The following is a 19,675-nucleotide window of genomic DNA, read 5'->3' on the forward strand; positions in this document are numbered from 1 at the left end:
AATGGTCGTAACTTGCTCCCGGAGAGTCCGATTGGGGCGGATTTTATTTTCAAATTTATTATCTCGACGAGATCTACGCGTTTAACTCATTAAACCAAGAGAATTTGGAAGCAAAATACCGTGAAAAAACGAAAAAAAGAAAAAAAGGGGTGCAACACGAGGCCTTACCAGTAGGTCACCCATCCTAGTACTACACTCGCCCAAGCACGCTTAACTGCGGAGTTCTGATGAGATCCAGTGCATTAGTATTAGTATGATCGCACCCATGCCCTTTGCTCACAAATTTCATTATATTACCTCATCTCTAGCCTTTTTTCAACATAAAACAAGTTTTCAATATCCCGTCACGTCCCCGTGTCTCCGAACGGTCGTAACTTGCTCCCGGAGAGTCCGATTGGCGCGGAGTTTTTTTTTAAATTTATTATCTCGACGAGTTATACGCTTTTAACTCATTAAACCAAGATAATTTGGAGGCAAAGTACCGTTTAAAAACGAAAAAAAGAAAAAAAGGGTTGGAACACGAGGCCTCCCCAGGAGCCAGGAGGTCACCCATCCTAGTACAACTCTCGCCCAAGCGCGCTTAACTGCGGAGTTCTGATGGGATCTGGTGCATTAGTGCTGGTATGATCGCACCCATACATTTTCCTCACAAATTTCATTATATTACCTCATCTCTAGCCTTTTTTCAACATAAAACAAGTTTTCAATATCCCGTCACGTCCCCGTGTCTCCGAACGGTTGTAACTTGCTTCCGGAGAGTCCGATTGGGGCGGATTTTTTTTTTCAAGTTTATCATCTCGACAAGATCTACGCTTTTAACTCATTAAACCAAGAGCTTTTGGAGGAAAAGTACCGTGAAAAATCAAAAAAAAGAAAAAAAAAGGGGTGCAACACGAGGCCTTCCTAGGAGGTCACCCATACTAGTACTACTCTCGCCCAAGCACGCTTAACTGCGGAGTTCTGATGGGATCTGGTGCATTAGTGCTAGTATGATCGCACCCATGCACTTTGCTCATAAATTTCATTATATTACCTCATCTTCTAGCCTTTTTTCAACATAAAACAAGTTTTCAATATCCCGTCACGTCCCCGTGTCTCCGAACGGTTGTAACTTGCTTCCGGAGAGTCCGATTGGGGCGGATAGTTTTTTCAAGTTTATTATCTCGACAAGATCTACGCTTTTAACTCATTAAACCAAGAGCTTTTGGAGGCAAAGTACCGTGAAAAAACGAAAAAAAGAAAAAAAAAAGGGTGCAACACGAGGCCTTCCGAGGAGGTCACCCATCCTAGTACTACTCTCGACCAAGCACGCTTAACTGCGGAGTTCTGATGGGATCCGGTGCATTAGTGCTGGTATGATTGCACCCATAAACGTTCCTCACAAATTTCATTATATTACCTCATATCTAGCCTTTTTTCAACATAAAACAAGTTTTCAATATCCCGCCACGTCTCCGTGTCTCCGAACGTTCGTAAGTTGCTCCCGGAGAGTCCGATTGGGGCGGATTTTTTTTTCAAATTTATTATCTCGACGAGATCTACGCGTTTAACTCATTAAACCAAGAGAGTTTGGAGGCAAAGTAACGTGAAAAAACGAAAAAAAGAAAAAAAAAGGTGCAACACGAGGCCTTCCCAAGAAGGTCACCCATCCTAGTACTACTCTCGCCCGAGCACTCTTAACTGCTGAGTTCTGATGGGATCCTGTGCATTAGTGCTGGTATGATCGCACCCATACACTATCCTAACAAATTTCATTATATTACCTCATCTCTAGCCTTTTTTCAACATAAAACAAGTTTTCAATATCCCGTCACGTCCCCGTGTCTCCGAACGGTCGTAACTTACTCCCGGAGAGTCCGATTGGGGCGGATTTTTTTTTTTCAAATTTATTATCTCGACGAGATCTACGCGTTTAACTTATTAAACCAAGAGAATTTGGAGGCAAAGTACCGTGGAAAAAAGAAAAAAAGGGGTGCAACACGAAGCCTTCCCAGGAGGTCACCCATCCTAGTACTACTCTCGCCCAAGCACGCGTAACTGCGAAGTTCTGATGGGATCCTGTGCATTAGTGCTGGTATGATCGCACCCATACACTATCCTCACAAATTTCATTATATTACCTCATCTCTAGCCTTTTTTCAACATAAAACAAGTTTTCAATATTCCGTCACGTCTCCGTGTCTCCGAACGGTCGTTACTTGCTCCCGGAGAGTCCGATTGGGGCGGACTTTATTTCAAATTTATTATCTCGACGAGATATACCCATTTAAATGATTAAACCAAGAGAATTTAGAGGTGTACCGTTAAAAAACGAAAAAGAAAAGAAAAAAAAGGGTGTAACACGAGGCCTTCCTAGGAGGTCACCCATACTAGTACTACTCTTGCCCAAGCACGCTTAACTGCGGAGTTCTGATTAAATTCGGTGCATTAGTGCTAGTATGATCGCACCCATGCCCTTTGCTCAAGAATTTCATTATATTACCTCATCTCTAGCCTTTTTTCAGCATAAAACAAGTTTTCAATATCCCGTCACGTCCCCGTGTCTCCGAACGGCCGTAACTTGCTCCCAGAGAGTCCGATTGGCGCGGAGTTTTTTTTCAAATTTATTATCTCGACGAGTTCTACGCTTTTAACTCATTAAAACAAGAGAGTTTGGAGGCAAAGTAACGTGAAAAAACGAAAAAAAGAAAAAAAAAGGTGCAACACGAGGCCTTCCCAAGAAGGTCACCCATCCTAGTACTACTCTCGCCCGAGCACTCTTAACTGCTGAGTTCTGATGGGATCCTGTGCATTAGTGCTGGTATGATCGCACCCATACACTATCCTAACAAATTTCATTATATTACCTCTTATCTAGCCTTTTTTCAACATAAAACAAGTTTTCAATATCCCGCCACGTCTCCGTGTCTCCGAACGGTCGTAACTTGCTCCCGGAGAGTCCGATTGGGGCGGATTTTATTTTAAAATTTATTATGTCGACGAGATCTACGCGTTTAACTCGTGAAACCAAGAGATTTTGGAGGCAAAGTACCGTGAAAAAAAGAAAAAAACGGTGCAACACGAGGCCTTCCCAGAAGGTCACCCATCCTAGTACTACTCTCGCCCAAGCACGCTTAACTGCGGAGTTCTGATGGGATCTGGTGCATTAGTGCTGGTATGATCGCACCCATACACTTTCCTTACAAATTTCATTATATTACCTCATCTCTAGCCTTTTTTCAACATAAAAAAAGTTTTCAATATCCCGTCACGTCCCCGTGTCTCCGAACGGTCGTAACTTGCTCCCGGAGAGTCCGATTGGGCGGTTTTTTTTTAAATTTATTATCTCGACGAGATCTACGCGTTTAAATAATTAAACCAAGAGAATTTGGAAGCAAAGTACCGTGGAAAAACGAAAAAAAGAAAAAAAGGGGTCCAACACGAGGCCTTTACAAGTGGTCACCCATCCTTGTACTACTCTCGCCCAAGCACACTTAACTGCGGAGTTCTGATGGGATCCGGTGCATTAGTGCTGGTATGATCGCACCCATACACTTTCCTCACAAATTTCATTATATTACCTCATCTCTAGCCTTTTTTCAACATAAAACAAGTTTTCAATATCCCGTCACGTCCCCGTGTCTCCGAATGATCGTAACTTGCTCCCGGGGAGTCCGATTGGGGCGGATTTTATATTCAAATTTATTATCTCGACGAGATCTACGCGTTTAACTCATTAAACCAAGAGAATTTGGAAGCAAAATACCGTGAAAAAACGAAAAAAAGAAAAAAAGGGGTGCAACACGGGGCCTTACCAGTAGGTCACCCATCCTAGTACTACACTCGCCCAAGCACGCTTAACTGCGGAGTTCTGATGAGATCCAGTGCATTAGTGTTAGTATGATCTCACCCATGCCCTTTGCTCAAGAATTTCATTATATTACCTCATCTCTAGCCTTTTTTCAGCATAAAACAAGTTTTCAATATCCCGTCACGTCCCCGTGTCTCCGAACGGTCGTAACTTGCTCCCGGAGAGTCCGATTGGCGCGGAGTTTTTTTTCAAATTTATTATCTCGACGAGTTCTACGCTTTTAACTCATTAAACCAAGATAATTTTGAGGCAAAGTACCGTTTAAAAACGAAAAAAAGAAAAAAAGGGTAAGAACACGAGGCCTCCCCAGGAGGTCACCCATCCTAGTACTACTCTCGCCCAAGCGCGCTTAACTGCGGAGTTCTGATGGGATCTGGTGCATTAGTGCTGGTATGATCGCACCCATACATTTTCCTTACAAATTTCATTATATTACCTCATCTCTAGCCTTTTTTCAACATAAAACAAGTTTTCAATATCCCGTCACGTCCCCGTGTCTCCGAACGGTTGTAACTTGCTTCCGGAGAGTCCGATTGGGGCGGATTTTTTTTTCAAGTTTATTATCTCGACAAGATCTACGCTTTTAACTCATTAAACCAAGAGCTTTTGGAGGCAAAGTACCGTGAAAAAAAGAAAAAAAGAAAAAAAAGGGGTGCAACACGAGGCCTTCCTAAGAGGTCACCCATACTAGTACTACTCCCGCCCAAGCACGCTTAACTGCGGAGTTCTGATGGAATCTGGTGCATTAGTGCTAGTATGATCGCACCCATGCACTTTGCTCATAAATTTCATTATATTACCTCATCTTCTAGCCTTTTTTCAACATAAAACAAGTTTTCAATATCCCGCCACGTCTCCGTGTCTCCGAACGGTCGTAACTTGCTCCCGGATAGTCCGATTGGGGCGTATTTTATTTAAAAATTTATTACCTCGACGAGATCTACGCGTTTAACTCATTAAACCAAGAGATTTTGGAGGCAAAGTACCGTGAAAAAAAGAAAAAAAGAAAAAAAGGGTGCAACACGAGGCCTTCCCAGAAGGTCACCCATCCTAGTACTACTCTCGCCCAAGCACGCTTAACTGCGGAGTTCTGATGAGATCTGGTGCATTAGTGCTGGTATGATCGCATCCATACACTTTCCTTACAAATTTCATTATATTACCTCATCTCTAGCCTTTTTTCAACATAAAAAAAGTTTTCAATATCCCGTCACGTCCCCGTGTCTCCGAACGGTCGTAACTTGCTCCCGGAGAGTCCGATTGGGCGGATTTTTTTTTTAATTTTATTATCTCGACGAGATCTACGCGTTTAAATAATTAAACCAAGAGAATTTGGAAGCAAAGTACCGTGGAAAAACGAAAAAAAGAAAAAAAAAGGGTGCAACACGAGGCCTTCCTAAGAGGTCACCCATACTAGTACTACTCTCGCCCAAGCACGCTTAACTGCGGAGTTTTGATGGGATCCGGTGCATTAGTGCTGGTATGATCGCATCTATATACTTTCCTCACAAATTTCATTGTATTACCTCATCTCTAGCCTTTTTTCAACATAAAACAGGTTTTCAATATCCCGTCACGTCCCCGTGTCTCCGAACGGTCGTAACTTGCTCCCAGAGAGTCCGATTGGGACGAATTTTATCTACGCATTTAACTCATTAAACCAAGAGAATTTGGAGTCAAAGTACCGTGAAAAAACGAAAAAAAGAAAAAAAGGGGTGCAACACGAGGCCTTCCGAGGAGGTCACCCATCTTAATACTACTCTCGACCAAGCACGCTTAACTGCGGAGTTCTGATGGGATCCGGTGAATTAGTGCTGGTATGATCGCACCCATACACTTTCCTCACAAATTTCATTATATTACCTCATATCTAGCCTTTTTTCAACATAAAAAAAGTTTTCAATATCCCGTCACGTCCCCGTGTCTCCGAACGGTCGTAACTTGCTCCCGGAGAGTCCGATTGGAACGGATTTTTTTTTTCAAATTTATTATCTCGGCAAGATCTACACATTTAACTCATTAACCCAACAGTATTTGGAGGCAAAGTACCGTGAAAAAATGAAAAAAAGAAAAAAAAGGGGTGCAACACGAGGCCTTCCTAGGAGGTCACCCATACTAGTACTACTCTCGCCCAAGCACGCTTAACTGCGGAGTTTTGATGGAATCCGGTGCATTAGTGCTGGTATGATCGCATCTATATACTTTCCTCACAAATTTCATTGTATTACCTCATCTCTAGCCTTCTTTCAACATAAAACAAGTTTTCAATATCCCGTCACGTCCTTGTGTCTCCGAACGGTCGTAACTTGCTCCCGGAGAGTCCGATTGGGTCGAATTTTATCTACGCATTTAACACATTAAACCAAGAGAATTTGGAGTTAAAGTACCGTGAAAAAACGAAAAAAAGAAAAAAAGGGGTGCAACACGAGGCCTTCCGAGGAGGTCACCCATCCTAGTACTACTCTCGACCAAGCACGCTTAACTGCGGAGTTCTCATGGGATCCGGTGCATTAGCGCTGGTATGATCGCACCCATACACTTTCCTCACAAATTTCATTATATTACCTCATATCTAGCCTTTTTTAAACATAAAAAAAGTTTTCAATATCCCGTCACGTCCCCGTGTCTCCGAACGGTCGTAACTTGCTCCCAGAGAGTCCGATTGGGGCGGATTGTTTTTTCAAATTTATTATCTTGACAAGATCTACGCATTTAACTCATTAACCCAAGAGCATTTGGAGGCAAAGTACCATGAAAAAACGAAAAAAAGAATAATGTAAAGGGGTGCAACACGAGGCCTTCCTAGGAGGTCACCCATACTAGTACTACTATCGCTCAAGCACGCTTAACTGCGGAGTTCTGATGGGATCCGGTGCATTAGTGCTGGTATGATCGCACACATATACTTTCCTTACAAAGTTCGTTATATTACCTTATATCTAGCCTTTTTTTAAACATAAAACAAGTTTTCAATATCCCGTCACGTCCCGGTGTCTCCGAACGATCGTAATTTGCTCCCGGAGAGTCCGATTGGGGCGGATTTTTTTTCAAATTTATTATCTCAACAAGATCTACGCGTTTAACTCATTAAACCAAGAGCATTTGGAGGCAAAGTACCGTGAAAAAACGACAAAAAGAAAAAAAAAAGGGGTGCAACACGAGGCCTTCCTAGGAGGTCACCCATACTAGTACTACTCTCGCCCAAGCACGCTTAACTGCGTAGTTCTGATGGGATCCGGTGCATTAGTGCTGGTATGATTGCACCCATACACTTTCCTTACAAATTTCATTATATTACCTCATATCTAGCCCTTTTTCAACATAAAACAAGTTTTCAATATCCCGTCACGTCCCCATGTCTCCGAACGGAAGTAACTTGCTCCCGGAGAGTCCGATTGGGGCGGATTTTTTTTCAAATTTATTATCTCGATGAGATCTACGCGTTTAACTCATTAAACCAAGATAATTTGGAGGCAAAGTACCGTGAAAAAACGAAAAAAAAAAGAAAAAAAGGGAAGCAACACGAGGCCTTCCGAGGAGGTCACCCATCCTAGTACTACTCTCGCCCAAGCATGCTTAACTGCGGAGTTCTGATGGGATCCGGTGCATTAGTGCTGGTATGATCGCACCCATATACTTTCCTCACAAATTTCATTATATTACTTCATCTCTAGCCTTTTTTCAACATAAAACAAGTTTTCAATATCCCGTCACGTCCCCGTTTCTCCGAGCGGTCGTAACTTGCTCCCGGAAAGTCCGATTTGGGCGGATTTTTTTTTCAAACTTATTATCTCGATGAGATCTACGCGTTTAACTCAATAAAGCAAGATAATTTGAAGGCAAAGTACCGTGAAAAAAAAGAAAAAAAAGAAAAAAAGGGGTGCAACACGAAGCCTTCTCAAGAAGGTCACCCATCCTAGTACTACTCTCGCCCAAGCACTCTTAACGGTGTAATTCTAATGGGATCCGGTGCATTAGTGCTGGTATGAACGCACTCATACACTTTTCTCACAAATTTCATTATATTACCTCATCTCTAGCCGTTTTTCAACATAAAATAAGTTTTCAATATCTCGCCACGTCCCCGTGTCTCCGAACGGTCGTAACTTCCTCCCGGAGAGTCCGATTGGGGCGGATTTTTTTTTTAAACTTATTATGTCGACAAGATCTACGCATTTAACTCATTAAACCAAGAGAATTTGGAGGCAACGTAACGTGAAAAAAATAAAAAAAACAAAAAAAGGGTTGTAACACGAGGCCATCTCAAGAAGGTCACCCATCCTAGTAGTACTCTCGCCCAAGCACTCTTAACGGCGGAGTTCTGATGAGATCCGGTGCATTAGTGCTGGTATGATCGCACCCATACACTTTTCTCACAAATTTCATTATATTAACTCATCTCTAGCCTTTTTTCAACATAAAACAAGTTTTCAATATCCCGGCACGTCCCCGTGTCTCCGAACGGTCGTAACTTGCTCCCGGAGAGTCCGATTAGGGCAGATTTTTTTTTAAAACTTATTATCTCGACGAGATCTATGCGTTTAACTCATTAAAACAAGATAATTTGGAGGCAACATAACGTGAAAAAACGAAAAAAAGAAAAAAAAGGGGTGCAACACGAGGCCATCCCAAGAAGGTCACCCATCTTAGTACTACTCTCGCCCAAGCACTCTTAACGGCGGAGTTCTGATGAGATCCGGTGCATTAGTGCTGGTATGATCGCACCCATATACTTTTCTCACAAATTTCATTATATTACCTCATCTCTAGCCTTTTTTCAACATAAAATAAGTTTTCAATATCCCGTCACGTCCCCGTGTCTCCGAACGGTCGTAACTTGCTCCTGGAGAGTCCGATTGGGGCGGATTTTTTTTTCAAATTTATCATCTCGACGAGATATACGCGTTTAACTCATTAAACTAAGAGAATTTGGAGGCAAAGTACCGTGAAAAAACGAAAAAAAGAAAAAAAAGGGGTGCAACACGAGGCCTTCCCAAGAAGGTCACCCATCCTAGTACTACTCTCGCCCAAGCACTCTTAACTGCGGAGTTCTGATGGGATCTGGTGTATTAGTGCTGGTATGATCGCACCCATACACTTTCCTCACAAATTTCATTATATTATCTCATCTCTAGCCGGTTTTAAACATAAAACAAGTTTTCAATATCCCGTCACGTCCCCGTGTCTCCGAACAGTCGTAACTTGCTCCCGAAGAGTCCGATTGGGGTGGATTGTTTTTTCAAATTTATTATCTCGACGAGATCTACGCGTTTAAATCATTAAAACAAGAGAATTTGGAGGCATAGTACCGTGAAAAAACGAAAAAAAGAAAAAAAGCGGTGCAACACGAGGCCTTCCGAGGAGGTCATCCATCCTAGTAGTACTCTCGCCCAAGCACGCTTAACTGCGGAGTTCTGATGGGATCCGGTGCATTAGTGCTGGTATGATCGCACCCATACACTTTTCTCACAAATTTCATTATATTACCTTATCTCTAGCCTTTTTTCAACATAAAACAAGTTTTCAATATCCCGTCACGTCCCCGTGTCTACGAACGGTCGTAACTTGCTCCCGGAGAGTCCGATTGGGGTGGATTTTTTTTCAAACTTATTATCTCGACAAGATCTACGCGTTTAACTCATTAAACCAAGAGCATTTGGAGGCAAAGTACCGTGAAAAAACGAAAAAAAGAAAAAAAGCGGTGCAACACGAGGCCTTCCGAGGAGGTCATCCATCCTAGTAGTACTCTCGCCCAAGCACGCTTAACTGCGGAGTTCTGATGGGATCCGGTGCATTAGTGCTGGTATGATCGCACCCATACACTTTTCTCACAAATTTCATTATATTACCTTATCTCTAGCCTTTTTTCAACATAAAACAAGTTTTCAGTATCCCGTCACGTCCCCGTGTCTACGAACGGTCGTAACTTGCTCCCGGAGAGTCCGATTGGGGCAGATGTTTTTTTCAAATTTATTATCTCGACAAGATCTACGCGTTTAACTCATTAAACCAAGAGCATTTGGAGGCAAAGTACCGTGAAAAAAAGAAAAAAAGAAAAAAAAAGGGGTGCAACACGAGGCCTTCCCAGGAGGTCACCCATCCTAGTACTACTCTCGCCCAAGCACGCTTAACTGCGGAGTTCTGATGGGATCCGGTGCATTAGTGCTGGTATGATCGCACCCCTATACTTTCCTCACAAATTTCATTATATTACCTCATCTCTAGCCTTTTTTCAACATAAAACATGTTTTCAATATCCCGTCACGTCTCTGTGTCTCCGAACGGTCGTATCTTGCTCCCGGAGAGTCCGATTGGGGCGATTTTTATCTACGCATTTAACTCATTAAACCAAGAGAATTTAGAGGCAGAGTACCGTGAAAAAACGAAAAAAAGAAAAAAAAGGGTGCAACACAAGGCCTTCCCAGGAGGTCACCCATCCTAGTACTACTCTCGCCCAAGCACTGTTAACTGCAGAGTTCTGATGGGATCCGGTGCATTAGTGCTGGTATGATCGTACCCATACACTTTCCTCAGAAATTTCATTACATTACCTCATCTCTAGCCTTTTTTCAACATAAAACAAGTTTTCAATATCCCGTCACGTCTCCGTGTCTCCGAACGGTCGTATCTTGCTCCCGGAGAGTCCGATTGGGGCGATTTTTATCTACGCGTTTAACTCATTAAACCAAGAGCATTTGGAGGCGAAGTACCGTGAAAAAACGACAAAAAGAAAAAAAAAGGGGTGCAACACGAGGCCTTCCCAGGAGGTCACCCATACTAGTACTACTCTCGCCCAAGCACGCTTAACTGCGTAGTTCTGATGGGATCCGGTGCATTAGTGCTGGTATGATTCAACCCATACACTTTCCTTACAAATTTCATTATATTACCTCATATCTAGCCCTTTTTCAACATAAAACAAGTTTTCAATATCCCGTCACGTCCCCGTGTCTCCGAACGGTCGTAACTTGCTCCCGGAGAGTCCGATTGGGGCGGATTTTTTTTCAAATTTATTATCTCGATGAGATCTACGCGTTTAACTCATTAAACCAAGATAATTTCGAGGCAAAGTACCGTGAAAAAATGAAAAAAAGAAAAAAAAGGGGGGCAACACGAGGCCATCCCAAGAAGGTTACCCATCTTAGTACTACTCTCGCCCAAGCACTCTTAACGGCGGAGTTCTGATGGGATCCGGTGCATTAGTGCTGCTATGATCGCACCCATACAATTTTCTCACAAATTTCATTATATTACCTCATCTCTAGCCTTTTTTCAACATAAAATAAGTTTTCAATATCCCGTCACGTCCCCGTGTCTCCGAACGGTCGTAACTTGCTCCTGGAGAGTCCGATTGGGGCGGATTTTTTTTTCAAATTTATTATTTCGACGAGATATACGCGTTTAACTCTTTAAACCAAGAGAATTTGGAGGCAAAATACCGTGAAAAAAAGAAAAAAAGAAAAAAAAGGGGTGCAACACGAGGCCTTCCCAAGAAGGTCACCCATCCTAGTACTACTCTCGCCCAAGCACTCTTAACTGCGGAGTTCTGATGGGATCTGGTGTATTAGTGCTGGTATGATCGCACCCATACACTTTCCTCACAAATTTCATTATATTATCTCATCTCTAGCCGTTTTTAAACATAAAACAAGTTTTCAATATCCCGTCACGTCCCCGTGTCTCCGAACGGTCGTAACTTGCTCCCGAAGAGTCCGATTGGGGTGGATTTTTTTTCAAACTTATTATCTTGACGAGATCTACGCGTTTAAATCATTAAAACAAGAGAATTTGGAGGCAAAGTACCGTGAAAAAACGAAAAAAATAAAAAAAGCGGTGCAACACGAGGCCTTCCGAGGAGGTCATCCATCCTAGTAGTACTCTCGCCCAAGCACGCTTAACTGCGGACTTCTGATGGGATCCGGTACATTAGTGCTGGTATGATCTCACCCATACACTTTTCTCACAAATTTCATTATATTACCTCATCTCTAGCCTTTTTTCAACATAAAACAAGTTTTCAATATCCCGTCACGTCCCCGTGTCTCCGAACGGTCGTAACTTGCTCCCGGAGAGTCCGATTGGGGCAGATTTTTTTTCAAACTTATTATCTCGACAAGATCTACACGTTTAACTCATTAAACCAAGAGATTTTGGAGGCAAAGTACCGTGAAAAAAAATAAAAAAAGAAAAAAAGCGGTGCAACACGAGGCCTTCCCAAGAGGTCACCCATCCTAGTACTACTCTCGCCCAAGCACGCTTAACTGCGAAGTTCTGATGGGATCCGGTGCATTAGTGATAGTATGATCGCACCCCTATACTTTCCTCACAAATTTCATTATATTACCTCATCTCTAGCCTTTTTTCAACATAAAACAAGTTTTCAATATCCCGTCACGTCTCCGTGTCTCCGAACGGTCGTATCTTGCTCCCGGAGAGTCCGATTGGGGCGATTTTTATCTACGCATTTAACTCATTAAACCAAGAGAATTTAGAGGCAAAGTACCGTGAAAAAAGAAAAAAAAAAAAAAAAAAGGGTGCAACACGAGGCCTTCCCAGGAGGTCATCCATCCTAGTACTACTCTCGCCCAAGAACTCTTAATGCGGAGTTCGATGGGATCCGTGCATTAGTCTTTGGTATGATCGCACCCATACACTTTTCTCAGAAATTTCATTACATTACCTCATCTCTAGCCTTTTTCAACATAAAACAAGTTTTCAATATCCCGTCACGTCTCCGTGTCTCCGAACGGTCGTATCTTGCTCCCGGAGAGTCCGATTGGGGCGATTTTTATCTACGCATTTAACTCATTAAACCAAGAGCATTTGGAGGCAAAGTACCGTGAAAAACCGAAAAAAAAGAAAAAAAGGGTGCAACATGAGGCCTTCCGAGGAGGTGACCCATCCTAGTACTACTCTCGACCAAGCACGCTTAACTGCGGAGTTCTGATGGGATCCGGTGCATTAGTGCTGGTATGATCGCACCCATACACTTTCCTCACAAATTTCATTATATTACCTCATATCTAGTCTTTTTTCAACATAAAGAAAGTTTTCAATATCCCGTCACGTCTCCGTGTCTCCGAACGGTCGTAACTTGCACCCGAAGGGTCCGATTGGGGCGGATTTTTTTTTTCAAACTTATTTTCTCGACGAGATCTACGCGTTTAACTCATTAAACCAAAAGAATTTGGAGGCAAAGTACCGTGAAAAAAATGAATAAAAGAAAAAAAGGGGTGCAACACGGGGCCTTCCCAAGAAGGTCACCCATCCTAGTACTACTCTTGCCCAAGCACTCTTAACTGCGGAGTTCTGATGGGTTCCGGTGCATTAGTGCTGGTATGATCGCACCCATACACTTTCCTTACAAATTTCAATATATTACCTCATCTCTAGCCTTTTTTCAACATAAAACAAGTTTTCACTATCCTGTCACGTCCCCGTGTCTCCGAACGGTCGTATCTTGCTCCCGGAGAGTCCGATTGGGGCGAATTTGTTTTATCAAATTTATTATCTCGACGAGATCTACGCGTTTAACTCATTAAACCAAGATAATTTGGAGGCAAAGTACCATGAAAAAACGAAAAAAAAGAAAAAAAGGGATGCAACACAGGGCCTTCCGAGGTGGTCACCCATCCTAGTACTACTCTCGCCCAAGCACGCTTAACTGCGGAGTTCTGATGGGATCCGGTGCATTAGTGCTGGTATGATCGCACCCATACACTTTCCTCACAAATTTCATTATATTACCTCATCTTTAGCCTTTTTTCAACATAAAACAAGTTTTCAATATCCCGCCACGTCCCCGTGTCTCCGAACGGTCGTAACTTGCTCCCGGAGAGTCCGATTGGGGCGGATTTTTTTTTTAAACTTATTATCTCGACCAGATCTACGCATTTAACTCATTAAACCAAGAGAATTACGTGAAAAAAGAAAAAAAAGAAAAAATGGGTTGCAACACGAGGCCATCTCAAGAAGGTCACCCATCCTAGTACTACTCTCGCCCAAGCACTCTTAACGGCGTAGTTCGATGAGATCCATTGCATTAGTCTTTGGTATGATCGCACCCATACACTTTTCTCACAAATTTCATTATATTACCTCATCTCTAGCCTTTTTTCAACATAAAACAAGTTTTCAATATACCGTCACGTCTCCGAGTCTCCGAACGGTCGTATCTAGCTCCCGGAGAGTCCGATTGGGGCGATTTTTATCTACGCATTTAACTCATTAAACCAAGAGAATTTAGAGGCAAAGTACCGTGAAAAAACGAAAAAAAAAAAAAGGTGCAACACGAGGCCTTCCCAGGAAGTCACCCATCCTAGTACTACTCTCGCCCAAGCACTCTTAATCTGGAGTCTTGATGGGATCCGATGCATTAGTCTTTGGTATGATCGCACCCATACACTTTCCTCACAAATATCATTATATTACCTCATCTCTAGCCTTTTTTCAACATAAAACAAGTTTTCAATATCCCGTCACGTCCCCGTGTCTCCGAACGGTCGTAACTTGCTCCCGGAGAGTCCGATTGGGGCGGATTTTTTTTTCAAATTTATTATCTCGACGAGATCTACGCATTTAACTCATTAAACCAAGATAATTTGGAGGCAAAGTACCGTGAAAAAACGAAAAAAAAGAAAAAAAAAAGGATGCAACACGAGGCCTTCCGAGGAGGTCACCCATCCTAGTACTACTCTCGCCCAAGCACGCTTAACTGCGGAGTTCTGATGGGATCCGGTGCATTAGTGCTGGTATGATCGCACCCATACACTTTCCTCACGAATTTCATTATATTACCTCATCTCTAGCCTTTTTTCAACATAAAACAAGTTTTCAATATCCCGTCACGTCCCCGTGTCTCCGAACGGTTGTAACTTGCTCCCGGAGAGTCCGTTTGGGGCAAAATTTTTTTCAAACTTATTATCTCGACGAGATCTACGCGTTTAACTCATCAAACCAAGAGAATTTGGAGGCAAAGTACCGTGAAAAAAAGAAAAAAAAAAGAAAAAAAGGGGTGCAACACGAGGCCTTCCCAGGAGGTCACCCATCCTTGTACTACACTCGCCCAAGCACTCTTAACTGCGGAGTTCTGATGGGATCCGGTGCATTAGTGCTGGTATGATCGCACCCATACACTTTTCTCAGAAATTTCATTACATTACCTCATCTCTAGCCTTTTTTCAACATAAAACAAGTTTTCAATATACCGTCACGTCTCCGTGTCTCCGAACGGTCGTATCTAGCTCCCGGAGAGTCCGATTGGGGCGATTTTTATCTACGCATTTAACTCATTAAACCAAGATAATTTAGAGGCAAAGTACCGTGAAAAAACGAAAAAAAGAAAAAAAAGGGTGCAACACGAGGCCTTCCCAGGAGGTCACCCATCCTAGTACTACTCTCGCCCAAGCACTCTTAACTGCGGATTTCTGATGAGATCCGATTCATTAGTGCTGGTATGATCGCACCCATACACTTTTCTCAGAAATTTCATTACATTACCTCATCTCTAGCCTTTTTTCAACATAAAACAAGTTTTCAATATCCCGTCACGTCTCCGTGTCTCCGAACGGTTGTATCTTGCTCCCGGAGAGTCCGATTGGGGCAATTTTTATCTACGCATTTAAATCATTAAACCAAGAGAATTTAGAGGAAAAGTACCGTGAAAAAACCAAAAAAAAGAAAAAAAAGGGTGCAACACGAGGCCTTCCCAGGAGGTCACCCATCCTAGTACTACTCTCGCCCAAGCACTCTTAATCTGCGGAGTTACGATGGGATCCGATGCATTAGTCTTTGGTATGATCGCACCCATACACTTTCCTCACAAATTTCATTATATTACCTCATCTCTAGCCTTTTTCAACATAAAACAAGTTTTCAATATCCCGTCACGTCCCCGTGTCTCCGAACGGTCGTAACTTGCTCCCGGAGAGTCCGATTGGGGCGGATTTTTTTTTCAAATTTATTATCTCGACGAGATCTACGCATTTAACTCATTAAACCAAGATAATTTGGAGGCAAAGTACCGTGAAAAAACGAAAAAAAAGAAAAAAAAAGGATGCAACACGAGGCCTTCCGAGGAGGTCACCCATCCTAGTACTACTCTCGCCCAAGCACGCTTAACTGCGGAGTTCTGATGGGATCCGGTGCATTAGTGCTGGTATGATCGCACCCATACACTTTCCTCACGAATTTCATTATATTACCTCATCTCTAGCCTTTTTTCAACATAAAACAAGTTTTCAATATCCCGTCACGTCCCCGTGTCTCCGAACGGTTGTAACTTGCTCCCGGAGAGTCCGTTTGGGGCAAAATTTTTTTCAAACTTATTATCTCGACGAGATCTACGCGTTTAACTCATCAAACCAAGAGAATTTGGAGGCAAAGTACCGTGAAAAAAAGAAAAAGAAAAGAAAAAAAGGGGTGCAACACGAGGCCTTCCCAGGAGGTCACCCATCCTTGTACTACTCTCGCCCAAGCACTCTTAACTGCGGAGTTCTGATGGGATCCGGTGCATTAGTGTTGGTATGATCGCACCCATACACATTTCTCAGAAATTTCATTACATTACCTCATCTCTAGCCTTTTTTCAACATAAAACAAGTTTTCAATATACCGTCACGTCTCCGTGTCTCCGAACGGTCGTATCTAGCTCCCGGAGAGTCCGATTGGGGCGATTTTTATCTACGCATTTAACTCATTAAACCAAGAGAATTTAGAGGCAAAGTACCGTGAAAAAACGAAAAAAAGAAAAAAAAGGGTGCAACACGAGGCCTTCCCAGGAGGTCACCCATCCTAGTACTACTCTCGCCCAAGCACTCTTAACTGCGGATTTCTGATGGGATCCGATTCATTAGTGCTGGTATGATCGCACCCATACACTTTTCTCAGAAATTTCATTACATTACCTCATCTCTAGCCTTTTTTCAACATAAAACAAGTTTTCAATATCCCGTCACGTCTCCGTGTCTCCGAACGGTTGTATCTTGCTCCCGGAGAGTCCGATTGGGGCAATTTTTATCTACGCATTTAAATCATTAAACCAAGAGAATTTAGAGGAAAAGTACCGTGAAAAAACGAAAAAAAAGAAAAAAAAGGGTGCAACACGAGGCCTTCCCAGGAGGTCACCCATCCTAGTACTACTCTCGCCCAAGCACTCTTAACTGCGGAGTTCTGATGGGATCCGATGCATTAGTGCTGGTATGATCGCACCCATACACTTTCCTCACAAATATCATTATATTACCTCATCTCTAGCCTTTTTTCAACATAAAACAAGTTTTCAATATCCCGTCACGTCCCCGTGTCTCCGAACGGTCGTAACTTGCTCCCGGAGAGTCCGATTGGGGCGGATTTTTTTTTCAAATTTATTATCTCGACGAGATCTACGCATTTAACTCATTAAACCAAGATAATTTGGAGACAAAGTACCGTAAAAAAACGAAAAAAAAGAAAAAAAAAAGGATGCAACACGAGGCCTTCCGAGGAGGTCACCCATCCTAGTACTACTCTCGCCCAAGCACGCTTAACTGCGGAGTTCTGATGGGATCCGGTGCATTAGTGCTGGTATGATCGCACCCATACACTTTCCTCATGAATTTCATTATATTACCTCATCTCTAGCCTTTTTTCAACATAAAACAAGTTTTCAAAATCCCGTCACGTCCCCGTGTCTCCGAACGGTTGTAACTTGCTCCCGGAGAGTCCGTTTGGGGCAAATTTTTTTTCAAACTTATTATCTCGGCGAGATCTACGCGTTTAACTCATCAAACCAAGAGAATTTGGAGGCAAAGTACCGTGAAAAAAAGAAAAAAAAAAAGAAAAAAAGGGGTGCAACACGAGGCCTTCCCAGGAGGTCACCCATCCTTGTACTACTCTCGCCCAAGCACGCTTAACTGCGGAGTTCTGTTGATATCCGGTGCATTAGTGCTGGTATTATCGCACCCATACACTTTCCTTTCAAATTTTATTATATTACCTCATCTCTAGCCTTTTTCAACATAAAACAAGTTTTCAATATCCCGTCACGTCTCCGTGTCTCCGAACGGTCGTATCTTGCTCCCGGAGAGTCCGTTTGGGGCAGATTTTTTTTCAAACTTATTATCTCGACGAGATCTACGCGTTTAACTCATTAAACCAAGAGAATTTTGAGGCAAAGTACCGTGAAAAAATGAAAAAAAGAAAAAAAGCGGTGCAACACGAGGCCTTCCGAGGAGGTCACCCATCCTAGTACTACTCTCGCCCAAGCACTCTTAACTGCAGAGTTCTTATGGGATCCGGTGCATTAGTGCTGGTATGATCGCACCCATACACTTTCCTCACAAATTTCATTATATTACCTCATCTATAGCCTTTTTTCAACATAAAATAAGTTTTCAATATCCCGTCACGTCTCCGTGTCTCCGAACGGTCGTATCTTGCTCCCGGAGAGTCCGTTTGGGGCAGATTTTTTTTCAAACTTATTATCTCGACGAGATCTACGCGTTTAACTCATTAAACCAAGAGAATTTTGAGGCAAAGTACCGTGAAAAAATGAAAAAAAGAAAAAAAGCGGTGCAACACGAGGCCTTTCGAGGAGGTCACCCATCCTAGTACTACTCTCGCCCAAGCACTCTTAACTGCAGAGTTCTTATGGGATCCGGTGCATTAGTGCTGGTATGATCGCACCCATATACTTTCCTCACAAATATCATTATATTACCTCATCTCTAGCCTTTTTTCAACATAAAACAAGTTTTCAATATCCCGTCACGTCCCCGTGTCTCCGAACGGTCGTAACTTGCTCCCGGAGAGTCCGATTGGGGCGGATTTTTTTTTCAAATTTATTATCTCGACGAGATCTACACGTTTAACTCATTAAAACAAGATAATTTGGAGGCAAAGTACCGTGAAAAAACGAAAAAAAAGAAAAAAAAGGATGCAACACGAGGCCTTCCCAGGAGGTCACCCATCCTAGTACTACTCTCGCCCAAGCACGCTTAACTGCGGAGTTCTGATGGGATCCGGTGCATTAGTGCTGGTATGATCGCACCCATATACTTTCCTCACAAATTTCATTATATTACCTCATCTCTAGCCTTTTTTAAACATAAAACATGTTTTCAATATCCCGTCACGTCCCCGTGTCTCCGAACGGTCGTAACTTGCTCTCGGAGAGTCCGTTTGGGGCAGATTTTTTTTCAAACTTATTATCTCGACGAGATCTACGCGTTTAACTCATTAAACCAAGAGAATTTGGAGGCAAAGTACAGTGAAAAAAAGAAAAAAAAGAAAAAAAAGGATGCAACACGAGGCCCTCCGAGGAGGTCACCCATCCTAGTACTACTCTCGCCCAAGCACGCTTAACTGCGGAGTTCTGATGGGATCCGGTGCATTAGTGCTGGTATGATCGCACCCATAAACTTTCCTCACAAATTTCATTATATTACCTCATCTCTAGCCTTTTTTCAACATAAAACAAGTTTTCAATATCCCGTCACGTCCCCGTGTCTCCGAACGGTTGTTCCTTGCTCCCGGAGTGTCCGTTTGGGGCAAATTTTTTTTCAAACTTATTATCTCGACGAGATCTACGCGTTTAACTCATTAAACCAAGAGAATTTGGAGGCAAAGTACCGTGAAAAAAAGAAAAAAAAAGAAAAAAAGGGGTGCAACACGAGGCCATCCCAGGAGGTCACCCATCCTTGTACTACTCTCGCCCAAGCACGCTTAACTGCGGAGTTCTGTTGATATCCGGTGCATTAGTGCTGGTATGATCGCACCCATACACTTTCCTCCCAAATTTTATTATATTACCTCATCTCTAGCCTTTTTTCAACATAAAACAAGTTT

The 19,675-nt window shown here is 42.7% G+C and overlaps 45 non-coding genes and 9 pseudogenes across 45 annotated transcripts; all 54 read right to left on the bottom strand.

Moving 5' to 3' along the window:
* Positions 1-146: 146 nt before the first annotated feature.
* LOC141623424 (5S ribosomal RNA) lies at positions 147-265 on the bottom strand. Its single transcript, XR_012533368.1, has one exon. It is a non-coding gene; the product is annotated as a 5S ribosomal RNA (ribosomal RNA).
* A 244-nt stretch (positions 266-509) lies between these two features.
* On the bottom strand, positions 510-635 carry LOC141623834 (5S ribosomal RNA; annotated as a pseudogene).
* A 247-nt stretch (positions 636-882) lies between these two features.
* LOC141620749 (5S ribosomal RNA) lies at positions 883-1,001 on the bottom strand. The gene has a single exon (XR_012532028.1). It is a non-coding gene; the product is annotated as a 5S ribosomal RNA (ribosomal RNA).
* Positions 1,002-1,248: 247 nt separating this feature from the next.
* On the bottom strand, positions 1,249-1,367 carry LOC141619160 (5S ribosomal RNA). Its single transcript, XR_012531607.1, has one exon. It is a non-coding gene; the product is annotated as a 5S ribosomal RNA (ribosomal RNA).
* A 244-nt stretch (positions 1,368-1,611) lies between these two features.
* LOC141623259 (5S ribosomal RNA) lies at positions 1,612-1,731 on the bottom strand. Its single transcript, XR_012533273.1, has one exon. It is a non-coding gene; the product is annotated as a 5S ribosomal RNA (ribosomal RNA).
* A 238-nt stretch (positions 1,732-1,969) lies between these two features.
* LOC141623112 (5S ribosomal RNA) lies at positions 1,970-2,088 on the bottom strand. Its single transcript, XR_012533204.1, has one exon. It is a non-coding gene; the product is annotated as a 5S ribosomal RNA (ribosomal RNA).
* Positions 2,089-2,331: 243 nt separating this feature from the next.
* LOC141623719 (5S ribosomal RNA) lies at positions 2,332-2,450 on the bottom strand (annotated as a pseudogene).
* A 244-nt stretch (positions 2,451-2,694) lies between these two features.
* Positions 2,695-2,814, bottom strand: LOC141623265 (5S ribosomal RNA). Its single transcript, XR_012533274.1, has one exon. It is a non-coding gene; the product is annotated as a 5S ribosomal RNA (ribosomal RNA).
* A 235-nt stretch (positions 2,815-3,049) lies between these two features.
* On the bottom strand, positions 3,050-3,168 carry LOC141619371 (5S ribosomal RNA). The gene has a single exon (XR_012531674.1). It is a non-coding gene; the product is annotated as a 5S ribosomal RNA (ribosomal RNA).
* Positions 3,169-3,409: 241 nt separating this feature from the next.
* On the bottom strand, positions 3,410-3,528 carry LOC141623043 (5S ribosomal RNA). Its single transcript, XR_012533178.1, has one exon. It is a non-coding gene; the product is annotated as a 5S ribosomal RNA (ribosomal RNA).
* Positions 3,529-3,772: 244 nt separating this feature from the next.
* LOC141623599 (5S ribosomal RNA) lies at positions 3,773-3,891 on the bottom strand (annotated as a pseudogene).
* A 243-nt stretch (positions 3,892-4,134) lies between these two features.
* LOC141623443 (5S ribosomal RNA) lies at positions 4,135-4,254 on the bottom strand. Its single transcript, XR_012533377.1, has one exon. It is a non-coding gene; the product is annotated as a 5S ribosomal RNA (ribosomal RNA).
* Positions 4,255-4,499: 245 nt separating this feature from the next.
* LOC141623063 (5S ribosomal RNA) lies at positions 4,500-4,618 on the bottom strand. The gene has a single exon (XR_012533184.1). It is a non-coding gene; the product is annotated as a 5S ribosomal RNA (ribosomal RNA).
* A 244-nt stretch (positions 4,619-4,862) lies between these two features.
* Positions 4,863-4,981, bottom strand: LOC141619879 (5S ribosomal RNA). Its single transcript, XR_012531829.1, has one exon. It is a non-coding gene; the product is annotated as a 5S ribosomal RNA (ribosomal RNA).
* Positions 4,982-5,225: 244 nt separating this feature from the next.
* Positions 5,226-5,344, bottom strand: LOC141623186 (5S ribosomal RNA). The gene has a single exon (XR_012533230.1). It is a non-coding gene; the product is annotated as a 5S ribosomal RNA (ribosomal RNA).
* Positions 5,345-5,562: 218 nt separating this feature from the next.
* LOC141622951 (5S ribosomal RNA) lies at positions 5,563-5,681 on the bottom strand. Its single transcript, XR_012533149.1, has one exon. It is a non-coding gene; the product is annotated as a 5S ribosomal RNA (ribosomal RNA).
* A 246-nt stretch (positions 5,682-5,927) lies between these two features.
* Positions 5,928-6,046, bottom strand: LOC141622974 (5S ribosomal RNA). The gene has a single exon (XR_012533154.1). It is a non-coding gene; the product is annotated as a 5S ribosomal RNA (ribosomal RNA).
* Positions 6,047-6,264: 218 nt separating this feature from the next.
* Positions 6,265-6,383, bottom strand: LOC141621014 (5S ribosomal RNA). Its single transcript, XR_012532084.1, has one exon. It is a non-coding gene; the product is annotated as a 5S ribosomal RNA (ribosomal RNA).
* A 248-nt stretch (positions 6,384-6,631) lies between these two features.
* LOC141623202 (5S ribosomal RNA) lies at positions 6,632-6,750 on the bottom strand. The gene has a single exon (XR_012533256.1). It is a non-coding gene; the product is annotated as a 5S ribosomal RNA (ribosomal RNA).
* A 247-nt stretch (positions 6,751-6,997) lies between these two features.
* Positions 6,998-7,116, bottom strand: LOC141621424 (5S ribosomal RNA). The gene has a single exon (XR_012532322.1). It is a non-coding gene; the product is annotated as a 5S ribosomal RNA (ribosomal RNA).
* A 246-nt stretch (positions 7,117-7,362) lies between these two features.
* Positions 7,363-7,481, bottom strand: LOC141620957 (5S ribosomal RNA). Its single transcript, XR_012532074.1, has one exon. It is a non-coding gene; the product is annotated as a 5S ribosomal RNA (ribosomal RNA).
* Positions 7,482-7,727: 246 nt separating this feature from the next.
* LOC141623744 (5S ribosomal RNA) lies at positions 7,728-7,847 on the bottom strand (annotated as a pseudogene).
* A 245-nt stretch (positions 7,848-8,092) lies between these two features.
* On the bottom strand, positions 8,093-8,212 carry LOC141623628 (5S ribosomal RNA; annotated as a pseudogene).
* Positions 8,213-8,457: 245 nt separating this feature from the next.
* Positions 8,458-8,577, bottom strand: LOC141623162 (5S ribosomal RNA). The gene has a single exon (XR_012533219.1). It is a non-coding gene; the product is annotated as a 5S ribosomal RNA (ribosomal RNA).
* Positions 8,578-8,822: 245 nt separating this feature from the next.
* On the bottom strand, positions 8,823-8,942 carry LOC141619710 (5S ribosomal RNA). Its single transcript, XR_012531788.1, has one exon. It is a non-coding gene; the product is annotated as a 5S ribosomal RNA (ribosomal RNA).
* A 244-nt stretch (positions 8,943-9,186) lies between these two features.
* On the bottom strand, positions 9,187-9,305 carry LOC141623021 (5S ribosomal RNA). The gene has a single exon (XR_012533174.1). It is a non-coding gene; the product is annotated as a 5S ribosomal RNA (ribosomal RNA).
* Positions 9,306-9,548: 243 nt separating this feature from the next.
* On the bottom strand, positions 9,549-9,667 carry LOC141623029 (5S ribosomal RNA). The gene has a single exon (XR_012533175.1). It is a non-coding gene; the product is annotated as a 5S ribosomal RNA (ribosomal RNA).
* A 246-nt stretch (positions 9,668-9,913) lies between these two features.
* On the bottom strand, positions 9,914-10,032 carry LOC141622954 (5S ribosomal RNA). Its single transcript, XR_012533150.1, has one exon. It is a non-coding gene; the product is annotated as a 5S ribosomal RNA (ribosomal RNA).
* A 218-nt stretch (positions 10,033-10,250) lies between these two features.
* Positions 10,251-10,369, bottom strand: LOC141622246 (5S ribosomal RNA). Its single transcript, XR_012532913.1, has one exon. It is a non-coding gene; the product is annotated as a 5S ribosomal RNA (ribosomal RNA).
* Positions 10,370-10,589: 220 nt separating this feature from the next.
* LOC141623288 (5S ribosomal RNA) lies at positions 10,590-10,708 on the bottom strand. Its single transcript, XR_012533285.1, has one exon. It is a non-coding gene; the product is annotated as a 5S ribosomal RNA (ribosomal RNA).
* Positions 10,709-10,952: 244 nt separating this feature from the next.
* On the bottom strand, positions 10,953-11,072 carry LOC141623524 (5S ribosomal RNA). Its single transcript, XR_012533431.1, has one exon. It is a non-coding gene; the product is annotated as a 5S ribosomal RNA (ribosomal RNA).
* A 245-nt stretch (positions 11,073-11,317) lies between these two features.
* Positions 11,318-11,437, bottom strand: LOC141619768 (5S ribosomal RNA). Its single transcript, XR_012531803.1, has one exon. It is a non-coding gene; the product is annotated as a 5S ribosomal RNA (ribosomal RNA).
* Positions 11,438-11,680: 243 nt separating this feature from the next.
* On the bottom strand, positions 11,681-11,799 carry LOC141623593 (5S ribosomal RNA; annotated as a pseudogene).
* Positions 11,800-12,043: 244 nt separating this feature from the next.
* LOC141623136 (5S ribosomal RNA) lies at positions 12,044-12,162 on the bottom strand. Its single transcript, XR_012533214.1, has one exon. It is a non-coding gene; the product is annotated as a 5S ribosomal RNA (ribosomal RNA).
* Positions 12,163-12,381: 219 nt separating this feature from the next.
* LOC141623826 (5S ribosomal RNA) lies at positions 12,382-12,498 on the bottom strand (annotated as a pseudogene).
* A 217-nt stretch (positions 12,499-12,715) lies between these two features.
* On the bottom strand, positions 12,716-12,834 carry LOC141623070 (5S ribosomal RNA). The gene has a single exon (XR_012533186.1). It is a non-coding gene; the product is annotated as a 5S ribosomal RNA (ribosomal RNA).
* A 246-nt stretch (positions 12,835-13,080) lies between these two features.
* LOC141622704 (5S ribosomal RNA) lies at positions 13,081-13,200 on the bottom strand. Its single transcript, XR_012533069.1, has one exon. It is a non-coding gene; the product is annotated as a 5S ribosomal RNA (ribosomal RNA).
* Positions 13,201-13,446: 246 nt separating this feature from the next.
* LOC141618772 (5S ribosomal RNA) lies at positions 13,447-13,565 on the bottom strand. Its single transcript, XR_012531496.1, has one exon. It is a non-coding gene; the product is annotated as a 5S ribosomal RNA (ribosomal RNA).
* Positions 13,566-14,130: 565 nt separating this feature from the next.
* LOC141623889 (5S ribosomal RNA) lies at positions 14,131-14,249 on the bottom strand (annotated as a pseudogene).
* Positions 14,250-14,496: 247 nt separating this feature from the next.
* On the bottom strand, positions 14,497-14,615 carry LOC141625555 (5S ribosomal RNA). The gene has a single exon (XR_012535332.1). It is a non-coding gene; the product is annotated as a 5S ribosomal RNA (ribosomal RNA).
* Positions 14,616-14,861: 246 nt separating this feature from the next.
* Positions 14,862-14,980, bottom strand: LOC141625190 (5S ribosomal RNA). Its single transcript, XR_012534988.1, has one exon. It is a non-coding gene; the product is annotated as a 5S ribosomal RNA (ribosomal RNA).
* Positions 14,981-15,198: 218 nt separating this feature from the next.
* LOC141622824 (5S ribosomal RNA) lies at positions 15,199-15,317 on the bottom strand. The gene has a single exon (XR_012533116.1). It is a non-coding gene; the product is annotated as a 5S ribosomal RNA (ribosomal RNA).
* A 219-nt stretch (positions 15,318-15,536) lies between these two features.
* LOC141623803 (5S ribosomal RNA) lies at positions 15,537-15,657 on the bottom strand (annotated as a pseudogene).
* A 245-nt stretch (positions 15,658-15,902) lies between these two features.
* Positions 15,903-16,021, bottom strand: LOC141625676 (5S ribosomal RNA). Its single transcript, XR_012535448.1, has one exon. It is a non-coding gene; the product is annotated as a 5S ribosomal RNA (ribosomal RNA).
* A 246-nt stretch (positions 16,022-16,267) lies between these two features.
* On the bottom strand, positions 16,268-16,386 carry LOC141619214 (5S ribosomal RNA). Its single transcript, XR_012531629.1, has one exon. It is a non-coding gene; the product is annotated as a 5S ribosomal RNA (ribosomal RNA).
* A 218-nt stretch (positions 16,387-16,604) lies between these two features.
* Positions 16,605-16,723, bottom strand: LOC141621239 (5S ribosomal RNA). The gene has a single exon (XR_012532162.1). It is a non-coding gene; the product is annotated as a 5S ribosomal RNA (ribosomal RNA).
* Positions 16,724-16,942: 219 nt separating this feature from the next.
* Positions 16,943-17,061, bottom strand: LOC141623915 (5S ribosomal RNA). The gene has a single exon (XR_012533729.1). It is a non-coding gene; the product is annotated as a 5S ribosomal RNA (ribosomal RNA).
* Positions 17,062-17,308: 247 nt separating this feature from the next.
* LOC141617525 (5S ribosomal RNA) lies at positions 17,309-17,427 on the bottom strand. The gene has a single exon (XR_012531129.1). It is a non-coding gene; the product is annotated as a 5S ribosomal RNA (ribosomal RNA).
* A 247-nt stretch (positions 17,428-17,674) lies between these two features.
* Positions 17,675-17,793, bottom strand: LOC141623220 (5S ribosomal RNA). Its single transcript, XR_012533262.1, has one exon. It is a non-coding gene; the product is annotated as a 5S ribosomal RNA (ribosomal RNA).
* Positions 17,794-18,035: 242 nt separating this feature from the next.
* On the bottom strand, positions 18,036-18,154 carry LOC141620904 (5S ribosomal RNA). Its single transcript, XR_012532063.1, has one exon. It is a non-coding gene; the product is annotated as a 5S ribosomal RNA (ribosomal RNA).
* A 243-nt stretch (positions 18,155-18,397) lies between these two features.
* Positions 18,398-18,516, bottom strand: LOC141623081 (5S ribosomal RNA). Its single transcript, XR_012533193.1, has one exon. It is a non-coding gene; the product is annotated as a 5S ribosomal RNA (ribosomal RNA).
* A 245-nt stretch (positions 18,517-18,761) lies between these two features.
* Positions 18,762-18,880, bottom strand: LOC141623324 (5S ribosomal RNA). Its single transcript, XR_012533310.1, has one exon. It is a non-coding gene; the product is annotated as a 5S ribosomal RNA (ribosomal RNA).
* A 244-nt stretch (positions 18,881-19,124) lies between these two features.
* LOC141618419 (5S ribosomal RNA) lies at positions 19,125-19,243 on the bottom strand. The gene has a single exon (XR_012531385.1). It is a non-coding gene; the product is annotated as a 5S ribosomal RNA (ribosomal RNA).
* A 245-nt stretch (positions 19,244-19,488) lies between these two features.
* On the bottom strand, positions 19,489-19,607 carry LOC141623355 (5S ribosomal RNA). The gene has a single exon (XR_012533329.1). It is a non-coding gene; the product is annotated as a 5S ribosomal RNA (ribosomal RNA).
* Between the last annotated feature and the right edge of the window lie 68 nt (positions 19,608-19,675).

This window comes from Silene latifolia, chromosome 1 (genome assembly GCF_048544455.1).
Source record: "Silene latifolia isolate original U9 population chromosome 1, ASM4854445v1, whole genome shotgun sequence".
Lineage (NCBI taxonomy): Eukaryota > Viridiplantae > Streptophyta > Magnoliopsida > Caryophyllales > Caryophyllaceae > Silene > Silene latifolia.